This window comes from Pseudonaja textilis, chromosome 1, assembly GCF_049901715.1.
Source record: "Pseudonaja textilis isolate UNSWEBS1 chromosome 1, rPseTex1.2, whole genome shotgun sequence".
NCBI classification, from domain to species: Eukaryota; Metazoa; Chordata; class Lepidosauria; order Squamata; family Elapidae; genus Pseudonaja; species Pseudonaja textilis.
In genome coordinates this window covers 261,193,814-261,212,726 of record NC_141990.1, presented here as the reverse complement: position 1 = coordinate 261,212,726, position 18,913 = coordinate 261,193,814, and the positions used below count along the sequence as shown (strand labels likewise).

The following is an 18,913-nucleotide window of genomic DNA, read 5'->3' as shown; positions in this document are numbered from 1 at the left end:
TGCATAAAAACTTGAATCACAAATTGGGCAGTGAAATGCTATTTGCCTATGGAGATTCTCACTAATTCAGGTCATAACTGTCCTGAAGATGCTTTTTCAAGAAGCAACTGGACTTTCTGGTTTTTCTTTGAAGATGTTTCACTTCTCATCCAAGAAGCTTCTTCAGCTCTGGCTGGAAAATGCAAAAAGAATGCAAATGACCATCTGTCTACAATGAGTATAAATCCTTACCATCTGGCCAGAGCTGAAGAAGCTTCTTGGATGAGAAGCAAAATGTCTTCAAAAAAAAACCAGAAGGTCCAGTTACCTCTTGAAAAACACCTTTGGGGAAAAATGCTATTATTCCTTTGCTCTACATAAAAAGGCACAATATTTGAAAAAGAACTAATTAGAAAGTGCTATTTAAGTCAGATTGTAGTTGGATGTAAGTGAAGTAGATCTAATAACTGCACAGATATGGGCACTTTGTTTTGTTTTTGTCAATACTGTAGCAGTTTGTCATTGCTTTCTTTCCATTCTAGCATGCGGTCCTGATAAATCCTAACGATCTTCCCTTCTAAGGACATTCAGAACCAATTTTGCAAAGGGTTTTGGGATCTATCAAGGCCATCTAGGAATCTGCTTTGATAATAAGAAGCAGAATTTGTTACATAGAAATTAAACACAATATTCAGTTCCAACAATCCCTTGGCTACTGAGCAATTTAATTCCATCACTCTCCAAATCTGTAAATAAACATTCTTTCTGTTGTATATAGACATTTGCATACTCGTAATACTACGTTCCAATTGGACGACCACTGCCGCCTAGCGATTGGTGATTAACAACATGTTATGATTGGCCGCCTAAACGGCGGGAGGTTTAAAATGATGCCATTGGTTGCAAGCCGCGAGCAGCCGCTATAAAAGAGGCTGCCGCGGCTCGAGTTTAGTTGAAGTTACTGACAGTTAATAAAGAGCTGAACTCAACTCCAGTCTCGAGTCTATCTTTGTTCTGGCGATAGAACACTTTCGAAACATTTTCAAACCTTGAGAAGGAAGTATCTTTAGACAAGGGTGAATTACTGCACACTTAGCTCTATTCCTGAGCTTATGCCTCTTCTTCTAGCACTTCACATGTTGGAATCACTGACTTCAAAAACCTGAACTGGATCAGGCTGCTTTCAGTATTCTGGAGGGCACAATTGTAATAAACCTAGCCAAGCAGATCTCATTTAGTTGGATGGCAATTTTAGCATGAAGTATTTTTTAAAAAAGTAGAATTGAGTCATTTTCTGCCTTTCATTCCTATCCCCCACCATATTCCCCACATTCCTGGCCCCCCACTATTTTCCTCACAAATGCTTTTTCCTTTGTCTAAATGGAAAGTTGCAGGGGGCTACTGGGGAATAACAGCAATCCCACAGAAAAAAGCTCAGTAGTTCTCTCCTTCTCTCTTTTCACATTATTACATCTAGCTAAGCCCAGATTTGGCAAACTGCATCAAGCATACTTGACTGTCTTCCATGATGAAACAAGCAGCATCTGTTTCTAATTCAACATGTACATAAGTGATACTCATATGATGCATCCTTGCAACCATGAAGTTCAGAGGCAATTCAAAAACAATGTCTGCAGACACTGAGACAGACTTAATAAAAGCAAATCCTCTAAATGAAAAGTATCAATGTTCCAGGAAATGTTAGCCTAATCCTTCACCGTTGAGAAATTAATCTCAAAATTTAGAGGTAAGAACAACATGAATTTATAATAAAGTACAAAACTTTACAAACAAATGTAACATACAACAAATGTAACATCCACATATCCAGGACCTTGAAATAGAGATTTATATCTTATAGTAATCTGACTATAGCAAATATTTATCATGTGCTTTATATTTGTATTTTGTATATGAAAGATATTCTTATTAAAAATATATTTAAAGAACTAAAATAAAAACAAAATGATAACCAGCAAAATCAGCCACTGGCTTCAGCTTCATTTGTCCAAACAAAAAGAACAGCCATTTATTTAACTCTTTAAAATGTAGGGGTTTGTTTATTTAGATAAGTATCTTTCTGGAATCCTTTGGGCATCTCCAGCATTTTCAATTCAAAATTATCATCAAGCTTTATATGGACTACCTGATGCCTAAAGTAAAAATTGGTACACATGAAAGCTTAAAGAGCTTAGCAGACTTGGAGTAAGTGTGCTAATCTTATTTATTTGGAAGCTTATTCTTGCTAATAGTTAATCTGGGGAGCAAATTCTTTCAAAGTGTGAGATTAATTCACTACAAAGTTTAGTACATCCTGGTGACATAAATTGCTTAAATAAGTCCAATGCAAAATGCCAAATCAAGTCTGCTTTTACCACTGAAATATCCACATATGAAGATGAGCTTTTCTTACCATTAGCACATGTCAGAGAGATATTTTAAAAGTCTTAAGTCCCTTCTCACAGTTGTTATCTGAACTACAAAATATCAACTTTAGTCCTGTTTGAACAATCAAGATCCTTTAATATATTTTTTTTCCTTCAATGGTATCTGATTCTTGGAGACTACTTTGACAAGTGCCTGCAAATTTTTTTCATGAGGTTTTTCAGAAATGGTTTGCCATTGCCTACTTCCTAGGGCTGAGAGAAAGTGACTAACCCAAGGTCACCCACCTGGCTTTGTGCCTAAGCAGAAACAGAACTCACGATCTTCCCATTTTTAGCACTCTCAGTACTGGGACTGAGTGATATCTAGAAAGAATAAATTTTCTAAAATAAATAAAATACTTCGCTTTAATTTCATCTTTAACAGAGCATTCTTTGTTGCACTGTATCAATTTCACTGTACTGCATTAAAGCATTCACTTTATCAATTTTCTACCATCTTCTGTACAGAATACATATTTTGTTGAAGCAAAACAGTTTGGGGAAACAAAAAGAGCTTGCCAAGATGCTGTACTTTGGGACATCCTTGTAATGGCACCACATTATTTCAGTTGAAATAATTACAAACTGTTGCCCTTTCACATGACCTTATTCTACTGTCAATTTCCATTGTCCAAGTCCTCAAAACCAGTATGAGACTAGCCTATACATATCTTCATTCCTGCTTACCTCCATGTATTAAGAAGTGGCAGACAATAACATGGATCAATCAGAGCTCCCGCTAGCTAACTAATATAAAATATTGTATTTATTACTTGCCTTGCATTGAGGAAGTAAGGCAAGGTAATAGATCCTGCCAATGGAGAAACAAGTTCAGCACTTCAAGTATTGCAAAAGGAAATATTACATCCACTGTCATTTTATGTGTATTATTATAGCTGAGGTGAAAATAAATGAGAGTCTACTGACATTGTAGGATCACAGAGATACAGAGTTACTCTTAAACTCATCTACAATCTGCATATGGAGGAACTGGGAGTTTGATAAGCATATTATTATTTCTTCGAAAACACGGCCCATTCCATAAAATTTTAAAATTAGAGAGATAATCATAAAAAATATGTCAGCTGGGAGCTATGAAATTTAAGTATTTGTCATATCTGTTGGATCAACTCATCAACCAACAAGAGCATTTGGAAGATCTAGGAAAGGAATGATCTGCCAACAGAAGAACTAGGAAAAAAAATATCTTCCTAGGACTTTGCTACAGTAATCATTTGGCTTTATGTACCATTGACTATGTTCCACCTCACCAAACCAGTATGCATCAATCATCATTAGTTCAGTTTCATCTCAACCCAGTCCAAACCCCATTATGTGGGTCTGTTTAGTCTTCACATAGCATTACAGACAGGAAAAACTAGGCATTTTTATCAGAAAACAGTTATTCGTTCATTCATTCAGACTGACAACTTTTTAACTTGCCTATTTATATGATTTTGGTCTAAATTCTCCCTTGCCATTCTATGAGACATTTAAGCTCATAAAATTCCAAGCAACAACAGAAGAAGAAATGGTTAACAGGATTGGAACTACTGTCCTGGTTTAGAATTAAAGGATTTCCTTTCTTATCTCTACCTTTCTATCATCATCAACACAGTGTCATAAAAGCAATCTGTCCTTGGTAAAAGATGATTTTTAACATTTTCAGGGATAGCAGATAACAGATTAAAAAAAAGAAACCTGCACTATCAAAATAGAAGGAAGAATTTTGATGAATGAAACTCTTCCCACAAGTTTTTCTTATTCCAACTCTCTCAATGTTAATTCCACAATCTAATGCTTGTATTAGAGAACTCAAGTAACCTTCTTTTTCTTCTAATGATCTCTCAATAGCATTCTTCTCTAACACAGCATGATCCTTACATATTTGACTACACCTCCCTTAATTCCCAGTCAGAATGGCAATGACTAGGAATTTGGGGATTAGGACAGAAGGAAAATCATGAGAGCAAATGTTTATTAATTGAAAGCAAGTAGTGCATTACAAAGCACTACTCTATGGTTGAGAGAGGCTGAGAATTAAAAAAAAGTAAGGAAAGGGGGATCTAATATTGTATTGCTGCTTAAAAATATTTAATTATCCCACATAAGCTAACATTTTGTACCAGAAATTTGCAAAGATACCCTTGCTACCCTTGTTCAGCTTGTTCCAACATTTGATTTACTACTATTAGAAATTTTCCCCATTTACACTGCATCACTAAAAATCTGTTGTACAAATAAAATTTGAAAATTTAAATTTTGTCTCTCTTTTGCCTCTGGTTCTTTTCTCTGAGTAAGTGAACAAGGAAGTTTCCTTAATAGTGGCTAAAAGTAATATTTCCTGACAAACGAGATTAGGATTACAATTAAAATGTGTGTTTATACTGAAGGAGACAATTGTACTAGCAAAGAAGTATTTCTGAAACAGGAGTCTTTTTTGCCCTTGTTTTGTAAATCTCTGTCTTAGATCACATACATGTTTGTCAAAAATATTAGCAAAAAAAAAAAATCTTAAAGATACATAATGTGGAGCTATATTTTTTAATTCCCAAACCTAATTGTTCTGGATTATGCTTCTATAATGTAGTACACTGACAAAAGTTGCATTAATCATGCTTAAAAATAAACCATGTTTGATGCTACAATTGGCGATCATCTGTATAGGCCCCGGTTTAATTCTCTATTTCTAATCTAAAGCAACTCCCAATGTTGAGGCATTCACATTTATCTGTTGATTGAATTCAGAAGATGAGGCCAGACCCTACTTCTATCTGAATTATGAAACAGGACTCATTTTTTAATCAATACCTCCAGACATTGCTATAAAGATTTTGCTTCCTCCACTAAGCTTACTTTATGGACCGCTTCCTCTCACGTGAAGTTGCCAGACAATTAAAGAAAAGTTTCAGAGGCATTAATGTGATTCTGAAAAATTGCCCAGTCAAGACCTGTCAATCATTTTATTTAATTTATCAGCCACCCATTTTGCTCTCATGCAACAATCTTCTTTGAATACCTCCCTTCAAAACTAAAAAATAATTCATCTAAAATCACCCATTTCAATTAAGCATTATTGTTAATGTTGACTATAATGTACATGCTTTAATCTTCCTAATAAAATGTTTTCTTTTTGTATTTCAGGGGCTGTATCGTATTTATATCTGCACACATGGACACACATATACACATCAACATACATACATACATACATACATACATACATACATTCTGAAAGTCAATTTTGAAAAAAATAAACAAGAAGAGAAAATTATTACTGAAATCTATCTAGCTTTCTTAAGTGTAATTAAAAATACCATGATAAAACAACAATCCATAGGCTTGTGATGAAGATATTATTGTTAATATATTATAGAAATGCCTCCATGAAAATCTGGGCAGTTCTTGGATTGCAAACATAATATTATGAAGAACATCTAAATGCTCTTAAATTGGTTCCCTCCCATCAACAAATTTTCTAAGAAATGTTAATTACTATTATTTAAATTCATTATTTGCCCAACTGCAATGGACTAAGCTATACATGAACTGAATTCCAATTAACAGGTATGAGTAACCTGTGAATAGGTGGTTTCTTCCAGCATTCTGGGACATTATCTAAAACCTGTAAAGAACCCAGTCTAACAAATTACCTCTCCTCCTCTCCTCTACATTAAAGACTTAACTCATGACAGATTTTATGGTCGTACAGGTCGTCCTTGACTTATAACCAATTTTTAGTAACCGTTAAAGTTACAATGGAACTGAAAAAAAGCTACTTATGACTGGGTTTCACACTTGCAACTTTTGCAGCATTGACTATGGTCACGTCATCAAAATTCAGGCACTTGTCTCAGAGTCACATGGTTGCCATCTGCAACCTTCCCATCCAGTTTCTGACTAGTAAACTCAATAGGGGAAGCCAAATTCACTTAACATTTGGCTGATTCACTTAACAATTGCAGTGATTCCCTTAACAACTATGGCTACAAACATCATAAAATGGAACAGGACTCACTTAGCAACTTCTTAGATTAGCAATGAAAATTTGAGGCACAGTCGTAAGTCAAAGATTACCTGCATAACAGAAAAGCCAACCCTTATATATATTTTTAGGTTGAGCAAACAACCATAAGAAAGAGTTCTGGAGAACTTAAAAGCTTGTTTGATATTTTGTAATATTTATAGTTCGTATTACATTATGAGGATTTTGGATTTTTTTTTCTCATGGCCAAACAATTCAGTTTGCTTTTTGATTGATTGTGGGCCACCAAGTCATTGTCAACTCTTAGCAACCACATAAATAGGTTAGATTATCCATGGCAATTTGCTTTTGATACCAGTAAACAGAGAATGGATTATTTCTTTGTACTGGCCTAATTACTTTAGTTTAGTATTAATATTTCAATAGAATTGACTCATTCAGGAATATAAATCCTGGTTTATCTCATTTTTGCACTCTTGCATCATGTTCTAATCTAACCTGATTAGAACATTGATTAGCTTTTGAACAGTGACCACTCCTAAAACTATTAAGTTTCTAAAAGCAACAGAGTAAATGCTCTGCAATTCCCCTACAAATACATACATACTGAGTCATGCTCTATCTCTGAATGTTTGCTATCATGCAATCGAAGTTACATCTCTCAAAATATTCACCACTGAAAAATGATTCTAGTCAGATGAGACTGACTTGTGTAAAAGGCATCCTGTAGCTACAAAGTGGTCTGATAACAAAGATTAAACTATATCATTTCTGCTGAGGATTCAGAAGGGCTTAGACAAAGAAGAATGCCTCTTTCATTTAGCCAAACAAACCTCCTGTCTCTTGATGATAACTCGACTCTTTCCTTTCTTCTTACTTGGGAGAAGACATTTTCAAACTTCTCTATCTCCTTCTTATATTCTTGTTCTGTTTGTGCACTAGAGGGAGAAAAAAAGAAAAGATAAGTGAATAAATAAATTCCAAAGCTTTATTCAACTGCTCCAAATGGACATTTTCTTGTCACTGTGAACTTCAATCACGATATCTTTTGGAAAGCCTTACAGACAGTTACTTTGCTGAACTCCCCATCTGCAAAACAGCTTTGGAACCCCCCCTCCCTGCACGTTTTTGTCAGGGTTGTTAAAATATTACTCTGTTAGAACATTTGGGGGACTCGAAGATCTGCTCTGACTCTGGTGGATGGTTCTATTAACCGCTTCCCTTCTCTTTTACAGTTGGAACTTAGACTGTTTCAAAGCTTTTTTTTAAGTACCACTCAAAGCTTGTGACAATAAAGTGGCATAAACTATCAGTAAATGAATATACCTGGTACAATCCACACAGTCCATTGTACAGGCATTATTGCCTTTTAAACCTTAACAATTTCATTCACTTACTATAAAGATAATAAACAATGGTCCTTCCTACCAACCCACTTTTTTAGATTCTATTACTTTAACAATGCATCATATTTGGCTAAACTGCAACCTTCTTGTACGCTCTTTTGATCTGTACTTTTTGTTTTCCAAAAAAACCAAAACAAAATATATAAGGCTATACTGGAATTTTAATTTTGTTCAATGTAAAAGTCTTTATTTAATTGATATAGTCATTCATCTGAACCAAGTGACTTTGGTGGCTTACAGATCTAAAACAATAAAATACTTTAATAAAACAATTCAATAAATAAAACAATAAAAACATACACACACCAAATTGTTTTTAGTAGCCGTGATAACTAACGAATTAACAGTAGAACCAAGAAATGGAGCCCTTAATACATTTGAGACCCCAGGCCTGGCTACACAGTCAAGTTTTTAAAGCATTATGAAAGGCCAACAGGATTGGGGCCATTCTAATCTCCAAGAGCAAAATATTCCATAGGTCAGGGGCTACAGCTGCGAAGGCTTATCAGTGCTGTGACACTGTTTGACTAATGCCAAACAAAGAAGAGGGGGTCAACTTATTTTCCAAAGTACCAGAAGGCAAGAAGGACAAGAAATAAGTGAGAACAATTAACCAGTGGAACAGCTTGCCTTCAGAAGTTGTGGGTGCTTTAACACTGAGGGTTTTAAAGAAGAGACTGGACAGCTACTTGTCTGAAATTGTGTAAGATCTCCTGCTTGAACAGGGGATTGGACTATATGATTTCCAAAGTCCCTTCCAGCTCTGTTCTGATTGATTAGTGGGATTTCCAACATGCTCAGTCTGTTGGACCAAATTGGATGAGTCGAGACTCTTGGAAAAAGGCAGTCACTCAGGTAACCAACCCATATAGGGCTTTAAAGGTGATAATTGCACCTAATCCCACTGGGGGCCAACACAGCTAATGTAATAGTGGTGCTACTAATGCCCTGTATCCAATACCATTTACTATCCATGCAGTCACATACTGCACCAGTTGAAATTTCAAGTGTTCTTCAAGGGCAGCCCCCATGTAGAGCACATTGCAGTAATATTTAGGACTATGGTTTTTTTTAATTTATCAGTTGAATACATGAATTCCTGATACTGAAGAAAATATCTATTTCAAAAGTTAAGTACCTATTTTACCTGTATCTTTTCCATCTTACTCTGAAATTCCTCTGAAATTGCTTTACCTCCATCAAGATAAAAGTAAAAAAAAAAAACTATGCTTCTTTCTTTTCTTAATATTTCAAGCAAGACAGAAACTTAATGTATATGATTCTTAGTGTAAAGGCTGGAATAACTACATAATTTTTTCCTGCCCACCCATACTAGTCCTCCTTTGTTGCCATTCCTCCTTTGTCTATTTTAATTGCAACTCTTTTTAGACCTGGTCCACATATCTAGTTAGCCATGATTTACTCATTTTGAACTCATTTTGATTTCTTGCCATACTTCAATTGTTTGTAAAACATAATCCACACAAGGACTTAAGAAACTTCCTTATATACAGTGTGACTGGGTCCAGATAACCCAGTAATATCCAGAACAACAATCCAGGTTTTCAGGAGTTCTTCAACCCTACCTACAGACATTGGAAAAGGATCTCTTGCATTTCAAATGCATGCTCTACAATAAAACATGCCAGCATCCTGAGTGCTAAACAATAAGCTGCATTTGTTTTTTTCTATTAGCTCTTGCAGTAAGCATTTGTCACAACTGTTCTTTGAAAGCACCTGGATTAGTGATAACAGTCAGGATGAGGAGAAGGCACCAGCAGCAGTAGTAGTAATAGTACTAATAGAAGCAACAGCATTTATCTTATTTGCGCACAAACTAACCAGAATGTTAATGTCTTTGAAAAATAAGCAAGGTACCATTCTAAGACTTATGGGGAGGATCATATCAAATTCAGCTGAGAATATTCTTTTTTTTTTTTTGATCCTGAAAACTTCCTGCCATTCCAAAGCCAGTGCCAGTTGAAATAACACCAAACTGATGAACTACCTGAAAAGACTGTATTCAATTCCCATTTCTGATAAGAGACATGGTGGTGCAGTGGTTAGAAAGCAGTACTGCAGGCTAACATACTGCTCACTCGATCCTGATAGGACTCAAGGTCGACTCAGCCTCCCATTCTTCCGAGGTGGGTAAAATGAGGAGCCACATTGTTGGGGGCAATATGCTGACTCTGTAAACTGCTTAGCACTATGAAGTGGTATATAAGTTGAAGTGCTATTGCTATTGCTATTTATTTTATTTACCTCTAAATTATTGAGATTACAGAAGAATCTTTGTGAACCAAGCATTGTCCTGATACAAGCATTTGTGTCGATCTGAAGGTTTTGTTTCATCGATTTGTAAGATGTAATAATGTGTGTCTTTTTAAGAAAAACAACAACAGCATGGGCGTTATACCAAACCAATCTAAAAAGAAACCCAAGCATTAAGCATATCTCATACATTAAACAAATGTAAGAGGTTTCTTGAAATATTACATTTTCAATGTAACTGAGTTGAAGCTCCTGAATATCAAATTTTAATTCTTTATAGGCTTTAAAATTTCTAACTGCATTTAAGGGAATATTTTCTGCCTACCATCCTTAAGAAGATTAGGTTATTACCAACAAGAAATAAATCCACCATTTTAATACTAATTCCAACTAAATCAAATCTACATTATTCAGGGAAAAGCACACATGAATTTCTTCCTTATCCATATTCTGCTGTATGCAGTCATCCAAACAATAAATAGACTGTGAAACTTTGGTATGCATGAGACAGATATTCCGACAATGGCTGCTACAATTATGCAAAGTGAAGAGAGATATTGGCAGCAAAATCTCACCATCCTAGTTTCTAGGCAGGCATATTATAAAAAGGGATTAATATGATGATGTTGTACTGGCAATATCAGGAATACTAAAGAGTAAGTGGTATACTTCTATTGCTTATTTATTTTCAATTTCTTATTATCATTAGAGGGTATGAATCTGTGAGAAATGTAGACATCATGCCAATATCATAGTGAAACAGAAGGTTTATCAGGAAATAACCAAATTATATGTCCACTCTACTGGCTCTAGGGTGCTCCTTATTCTCTTATTAACTCATAAAAAGGTAAAGGTAAAGGTTTTCCCTATCAAATTGTGTCCAATTCTAGAGGTGGTGCTGATCACTGTTTCTCAGCCAAGGGAGTCAGCGTTGTCTGAAGATGTTTCCATGTTCATGTGGCCAGCATGGCATCACACCACAGCACACAAATGCAGCAAAACACAGAATGTTTTTACCTTCTCACTAAAGTAATACCTATTTATCTACTCCCATTTTCATACTTTCAAACTGCTAGGTGGGCTGAAGCAAGAACAGGAGCCCGGTCACACAGCACTAGACTCTTGAACTGGGGCTGTTAGCTTTTCAGCTGACAAGCTCAGTTTCTTAATTGCTGAGCCATCATATTCCCAATTCACTCATAAATAATAGTGCAATTCTTGCCACCAATTCTTCAGATAACTCTTTCATGTTTGTAATCTGAGATAAAACATTGTTCTGTCTTGGTTCCATCATAGAAAATATAGCTTTCTGTGTGATATACTAGTTACAATAGGGATTGGAGAGACCCAAGATTAAACCAGCCTCAATTATGAAAGCTGACTGAGTTGACTTTTGAACTATCCGTCATCACTCAGTCCTGTCTATTCTGCTTACATAAGCAGCTGCTCTGAGTTCCTGTAGGAAAAGTAGGATATCAGTCAAACAAACAACACTTCTAACAACATTATTCTGATAGAAGTCTAAGGACCAGTTGGAAATGAATGTTTTTTTTTCTTTAACATAGTTTTTAAATCCCAAATATTTGGAATAATTATTGGCTCTTATATTATTGTAATCAAATAATTGTCATCTTATTCTATTTGTTACTACTGTATTTATAAACCACCTAGAATCTCTCTAGGGAGGCAGGGATAAACCACATAAATAAATAAGCACAATGCTTGACCAAGCTTTTGAAAAATTTCCTCTCCAATCATTCATTCAACAGACAGAGGCAGTGAAGGGGATTTATCACATGCACAAGAGATAGTGCTACAACAGACAGAATGGCAACCATATGACAGATTGGTGAATTTGCTCCCTAAAAATCAAGGGTAGGGACCCAGCCTGTGCATTACTTTTGCACCACATGCAAATTGTGAGTGCAGCCTGCCAAATATCACCAACTGCATGACTTCTACAACTCCCTTATTATCCTTAAGATGCTATACCATTAAATGAAATGTTTACAAAACACTGAACATGTTGAAGGTTAAGGCAGCAAAACCATTAGCATTTTGATAGGTTTCCAGAACACATAAAAGAAGCAAGTCTTTAAAATTCATTGCCTTAAGATTAATCTTTCTCTTACAGCATTTCCTTCCCAGCTTGAGGCAGCTCTCAAGCTAGCTTACTGTTCTATAAAACTTCTTAAACTGTCCTGTAGGGATGAATGCAAAGACAGGAAGTTTCAACTCACTCAGTAGTCAAGCCCCAGTTTAGAAAGTATTTGGAGAGAGCCCCTTGTCCAATCACTCTTGGAGAAAGTCCAGTATGTTCACCACCGATGCTGAGGTGGGGTCTATCTTCAAAGTACCTTCTGCTAGATAGAACATACTGTATATGCTCATCACAAGCAAGTTGACATTTAAAAAAATTAAAAGGCTGATGTTGCAAATGCTCTGAAGAGAAACTGGGTGAATCAGAAATGCAGAATCCAACCCCTTCCACCCTGTCCCTAACCGATTTGAAAATAAAATTGAAGTATTATTCATTACTCTGCCTAGCTAATTCACTAAGAAAAGTGAAAAGGTAACTGAAGCAGCTTGAGAAAAGATGGAAGGTAAACTTTTAGCTGCTATATCACTGCAGTATTGGACTGAACTCATCACAGGCTATAAATGCTTTCTCTTAATAGTAGAGCTTGGAGAACTCAGTTGTAAGGTCAATCAACTGACAAGAGTGTCTCAATAAACATAAAAATAATTTTATCAACTAAAGCCACTACAAAAAGAAAAAATATATTAACACATTATATACCACACAAACACACACACACATTCAATTCTAACATTTTAATTGTGAGGGACTTCCACCTTAACAGTCTTCTATGTTTGATTTGTCCCTAGGCAACTCATACCTCTTGAGAATGTTCAGATCAAATAAGCTTAACATTGGCTTGCCTTTATTACCAGAACTTGAAGATGGATGCCATTTCCTATGTAACCAAATGCCTTACAGGATGTCCTAGAGGTGAAAGATTTAGATATTCCCTCCCATGGATTTGCTCTTTGTTGCTTGGTTGAGTAGCTGGAAAACAGCTGATAAAGGATGCTGTAGAGTCCTGTCACTTCAATAAGAAAAGCCACCTTTAAACTACATACCTTTCAGGTTGTATATTCCTGTCACTGTCCTAAGCAAAGGCACATTGCAGCCATGTTTAAAACAGTTTTCTAGCGGAACATGTAGAAGAAATTGGAGAGCACAACAAAGCCAATGAGAGCTGCTATCATGATCATATCTGGAGACAACACCTGGCCAGATTATAGAAGCAAGTTGCCTGCCTGGGAAAAATGAAGGAAATGCATAGATTGACACTAATACCAAGAAGTTTCTCTAGTTGATGGACAACATTGATTTTTAGCATCCCGTCTGCAAATGTATTCACTTCATTTTTCCTTCTTTTTGGGGGGTGAGTATAGCAACAGTGAAAAATATAGCAAAGCCTATCAAAATCCCTGAGGTTGACTATGATACTTACTGTCTAGATCAGGGGTGTCAAACTGGATTTCTTCAAGGGCTGCAATAACTCATGTGGTAAGACAATGGCTTTTTCACTGCTTAGGTCAGCAGTTCGGTGGTTCGATTCCTGTGAGCGAATAAATTGTGCAGGGACAAGAAAGGAGCCTCCCCCAAATGCCTACTGGCATTAAGGCATCCTGCTGGCAAAGTAACACCCACTGAAAAAAATCCTTTCACAGAAGCAGCCAGCTACCTTGGTGTGCCATATGCTTGCTAAATAAATAAACAAACAAACAAACAAATCTTCAAGGGCTGGATCAGCACTGTAGTTCTCCTCCATGGGCCGGCCAAAGGACAGATGGACAGATGGGACAGATGCCTCCAGCAGCACTATGCTGGCCAAAATGGGGTCCAGTCCATTTTTGGCCTGGATGTCATCCTGTAACATTTTACTGGCCAAAACGGGGCACGTTTTGACCAGCAAAGTGTTGCAGGATACCATTCAGGCCAAAAATGGGATGCATGTGGCCCGCCATGGTCCATTTTGGCTGGCAAAATCCTGCACGAGGTCGGCCAGACTAAACACAGGCCCTGTAGGGGGGTGCATGCTCCTTGCATCTCATTTTGGCTGTCAGAGGTACTGCAGGCCAGTCCTTTGCTATTTCCAGGCTGGCCCTGTGGGCTAGATTTAAGCACCCCGCAGGCCGGATCCAGCCTGCAGGCCTTGAATTTGACACCTCTGATCTAGATCAACTACTGGCTTCCTCAAAATATATTGTGTTTAGTTAAGTACCTTTTTTGAACCCATCTGAGATCGAAGCTATTCTATTTCTTCGCAGACATATAAAATCTGCTTCATGAATAGTGGAAAGTAGGGCCAAAATCAAATCTACCAAATCACTAATTTATGAAATTGGACAAAATAAAGGAAAGTTGAAAAAACTGACAAATACATAATTCATTGCCAGTTGACAAAACTGGTAATGAATTAAGCATACTCAAGGAATTCAGAACTGGACTGGTAGCTAACAGTGACTTGTAACACTGTTTAAGAGCAAAGCTCAACTGGAAAGTTTTATAACCTGGGCTCTTAGAATCCCATCTGAAGTCAGTTGCAAGTGTTTTATGGAATTCTTCTCAAGTACTTGCTATATTTAATCTGCCACTTTAGTCTAAATAATTTTGTTTTTGACTATTTTTTCTGCACTAAGTATATGCTCAGACTAGACACCCTTGATGACAGTAATCATTAAGATTTAGGAGTAAGAGAGAGAGAGAGAAGGAATCATCATCTGTTTTTTTTTTTTTCAGAACTGAAGACGCGTTTTGGATGAGAGGAAAAACAAAGTCCAGTTGTCTTTTGAAAAAGTACTTTTGGGACAACCATGACCGGGATAACTGAGAATCTCCATAGACAAATCATCATACTCTCAGAATTACAGCATAGCAACTTTCAGTGATGGATCAGTAAAATATCCTCTAGCAGACTGGAATCTTAGCGAAACTCTGGCTCTCCTGAATTAGAAGGTACTTACCTTTTCTCAAAGGAAGAATTAACCAAGGAGGCACAACTGAAGCCTTAAGTGATTGACTTGACACTATCTGGACATCCTAGGAAAACTGTCAGCATTGTAATCATGATGTCAGCGTTCTAGGGAAAATCCATTTCTGTCCGTGACTCCAAGACACACTTCATCTCAAAGTACTTTTATTAGAATAGCATCTGGCACTTACTGCGGAAACCCGGAACTGAATCTTCCTGGCTTCTTCAAAAAGTCCCAACCTATAAACCACCCCCTTTTCCTTCATCACCACATCACATGAACCAATCCCAAAGTAAGTTCTAATTCTTTCTGCGCCATTCTCTGTAACCTTGAACTATCAAAATAATATATTTTGTCTACTAAGAGCTACTCAATAAACATCGCCCCCCTCCCACTTTCTCCAACTATGTGGCAGCAATGAATTCCATAGCTGGCACATGAAAGGAGCATAATCTGATTGATGCTTTGTTTTCTTTCTTGACAATGATGATGACTAAGGAAATCTAACAAGTTGAACCTAAGAATCTGGGTTTACATCCCAAAATATACACAATCATAGTTCTTCCAGGTCCTTGAAAGGCTAAAAAGAACAATGCTGTACACAATTCAGCCCCAATATCTTTGTATAAAAGTGCCTATGAGAAGAAAATTTACTTGGTCATAGATTTCCACAAGTACTGTAGAGTTTAACTTTAATCGTTTATCACACTGGTCTTTGGAGAGATCACCAATTTCCCAAAACATTGAACTGCAAAGTTGCCCAAACTCTTTGACTTTACTAAAGGTCTCCCAAATGCTAACCAATCATCTTTGAATTGGCAGAAAACTGGCATATAACTTCCTACGCTCTTTTACCAATCACTATCCTACCATTATTGCTTGTAGTTGTGATGCCTCTCCAGATACCTCTCCAGATGTCAACTCAGAGAATGAACCAGTTCCAGCACCTCTGGAGGGCATTTGGTCAATGGCTCCAAGCAGCCACTTGAGAGAGATTTGGCTGAGACACAGCAGCAGCAGGACAGCCCTAAGACTTCAGGTGGGACAAGTATGCAGTTGCAGCTGATCAGTAATGAGGAAGAGGAACTGCCATCTGCACTGTTCCAAAAATATGTAGGGCAGAGAAAAGGCAGCAGCAGTGAATATCAGCCTGATCACTCACAAGGAGGCAACCTCATCACTCACAAGGAGACAATCTCACCCTTCTTGATGGGCTGCACCAGAATCTGGCTATTTAGCACAGCAGATATATGGAGGCAATGTGCTGGGAACATGTTCATTTCCTACTGTGTGTTTCCTGGTTGCTGTGATACCTGCCTTGCTTTGGATAGATGACACCTTGCCTTGATTTGGATTGTGCCTTGTGAACCCTCTTGTATTGTGGATTTAATTCATTCTCTGGTGGGTTTATCTTGATTGGGAAACTTTCCAGTGCACTCATTGGCCATTGTTTTGCAGACCAGCATTGGTTTGTTTTTGGCTGGACTTAATTGGGACAGTTCTGGGCTTTTGATGAAGGGAATTACTGGGGAATATTAATAAACCCACTAAAACACCATTATGTCTGCATGAGAGTGAGTGAGAAAGCATAGAAGCACTATAAAATAATGACAATGCCTAATAAATTTGATTACTTTGAGGATTCTTTTGGACAGACCTGAAAGGGAGAAAATATTTTATCACCAGGACGCCTGGTTTGGAACATGGCTAGGTGTATGGCAGAGGTGGTATTCAGCAGGTTCTGACCAGTTCTGGAGAACCGGTAGTGGAAATTTTGAGTAGTTTGGAGAATTGGCAAATACCACTTCTGACTGGAGATTTTACAGTATCCTTCCCCTGCCTCGCCCACCAAGCCACGCCCACAGAACCAGTAGTAAAAAAAAAATGAATCCCCCACTGGTGTATGTGATGATTTTCCTAAGTCTTTGTGGAAAAAATAATGGAATACTGGACATCCTAGGAAAACTTTTTAGGGGTGCTTTAACTTTGAGATTAAGTTCTGTAACATAAAGATGGATAGTTAACCACATATTTACATTTTTAAGGCCAATAAGGTTGGGAAATGATTGATCTTATAAGCTAAAAGGGAGCTAGGCAAGATATGCTGTAGTTTAAGAGAACAAATTAGGTTTTGTTATGACCCTCTTCCTTATGCTGAAACAGCCTTGAGAAGCTTGTTTTGTAATTTGAAACTTTATTGTAATATTATCCCTTTTTATTTAGTGATTGCTGAGCTCGGATTAAGTACATTTTTGCCATTTGAGGAGTAGAAATTATTTTAGTGCTGATGTTTTTTCAGGAATTTGCTACATGTTATAGATAAGATATAGTTATCATATAATGACCAAAAGCCAATATTAGAAAGCAGTGAATAACTACTTCCCCCAAACTCTTAACGTTGCATTTCTAAAATGCAATCCTTTTTAAAAAGAAAATATAGAATTAAGATGTCTTCTTCCACCCACTTAATCTCTACCTTCTCTTATTGATCATTGACTACAGATGACAGTGGTATTACCCAATGCAACCCCCTCCCTCAAAAAAAAGGAGGTTCCAAGATCTTCAGCCTGGCTGACTTCCAAGTGAACCTTTATCATTAATCCTCTTTTTTTCAATGGGATTAAAACAGCTGCAACTTCTTTGGGGCTGACATTCACCTAGGCTAATATAAGAGTTGGACTCATATAGCCAGTCAATGCAGCATCCAGGAAAGAGACTTTAATAAGGCACTTAACTGCCCTGTGTTTCAGGAACAGCACCTAGGCCCATCCATGGTATTCAAGTACAGGGAATTCACTACTTTTTAAAATCTTTTAATAAAAGTATTTAATAAAGTTATTTGGGGGCAACCCAAAAATCTAATAGAGAGCTACTCAATGCAATCACTTTTTGGATCCTCTTTGGATCATCAATCATCTTCCAGGCATGATTACTCTTTTCCTTGGCACAAGCTAAAGCTGAAAGTGATGAAGTCGTCATCAGAGTGCTCCATCACAGGCCAAGCTTCCCATTTAGTGAGTGACTACAATCAATATTTCTGAAGCATCTTCAGCAATGCATAAAATTGGACATCAGGCTGGATCATTTCCAAATCAAGAGATATCCTTGATGTTTTAAGGCATGGCAGTGACACTGTCAATTGTGTTTGGTCTTCAGATACATTGCTTCCAATGATGAGTTACTCTACTAACAATAGGATAAGATCATGCTCAATTCTGACTCTGTTTGTTTCCTTAACCAAACTGTCATTTCATTATTATCAAAAATGTTTTGGATTCATACCCTGGAGTTAATACCAAGTGACAAATGCCACCAATAAATTGAATGCCATTTGAAATGCATTTAGAGAGTTATTGGAAGAACCATCAAATCACTGATCATCAGTTTATGATAGATGAGTCTGTTTCACCTCCCTTCTGTTAAGCAATGCAGAGTCTAGACAGATTCTACTTTCATTATTTTAACTCAATTGTTTAAAAAAAAAAAGCATGGAGCCAGGAATACAGATACCAATATAAAAGAAGCATGTCCTTCTAAAAAGCCAAGAAACAGATATATTCATTCAGTACATTTGTACCCCATGTTTTCATTCCAGAAGCTCAGAGCTGTTCACAGGAACTCTTCAACAGTGTCTTATTCAGCCTGACATCAATAATGCAACATAATTCTTTTCCAGATCTTGAAAAAAAAAATCTTGGCAATAAGAGGCTGCATTAGCTCAAGTGAAATAAATCAAGCATAGGGAGGAAAAGTAGAAAACTTGCCTACAGCAGGGCTAACAATTGTAATATAATTAG

The 18,913-nt window shown here is 36.9% G+C and overlaps 1 protein-coding gene across 7 annotated transcripts in view; it reads right to left on the bottom strand.

Annotated features, from left to right (window-relative positions):
• The window catches only part of TSPAN18 (tetraspanin 18), a 167,368-nt gene that overhangs the window by 126,853 nt on the left and 21,602 nt on the right, over nucleotides 1-18,913 (bottom strand). For 4 of the 7 annotated variants that reach the window (XM_026707444.2, XM_026707453.2, XM_087921399.1 and 1 more), the window contains exon 2: nucleotides 7,224-7,328. The exons of 2 other annotated variants lie outside the window; for them this stretch is intronic. The gene's annotated coding sequence lies outside the window, so the exon portion shown is untranslated. Of the gene's footprint in view, nucleotides 1-7,223; nucleotides 7,329-18,913 lie in introns of those variants that run through there. One more of the 7 variants, XM_087921402.1, reaches the window with a different exon arrangement.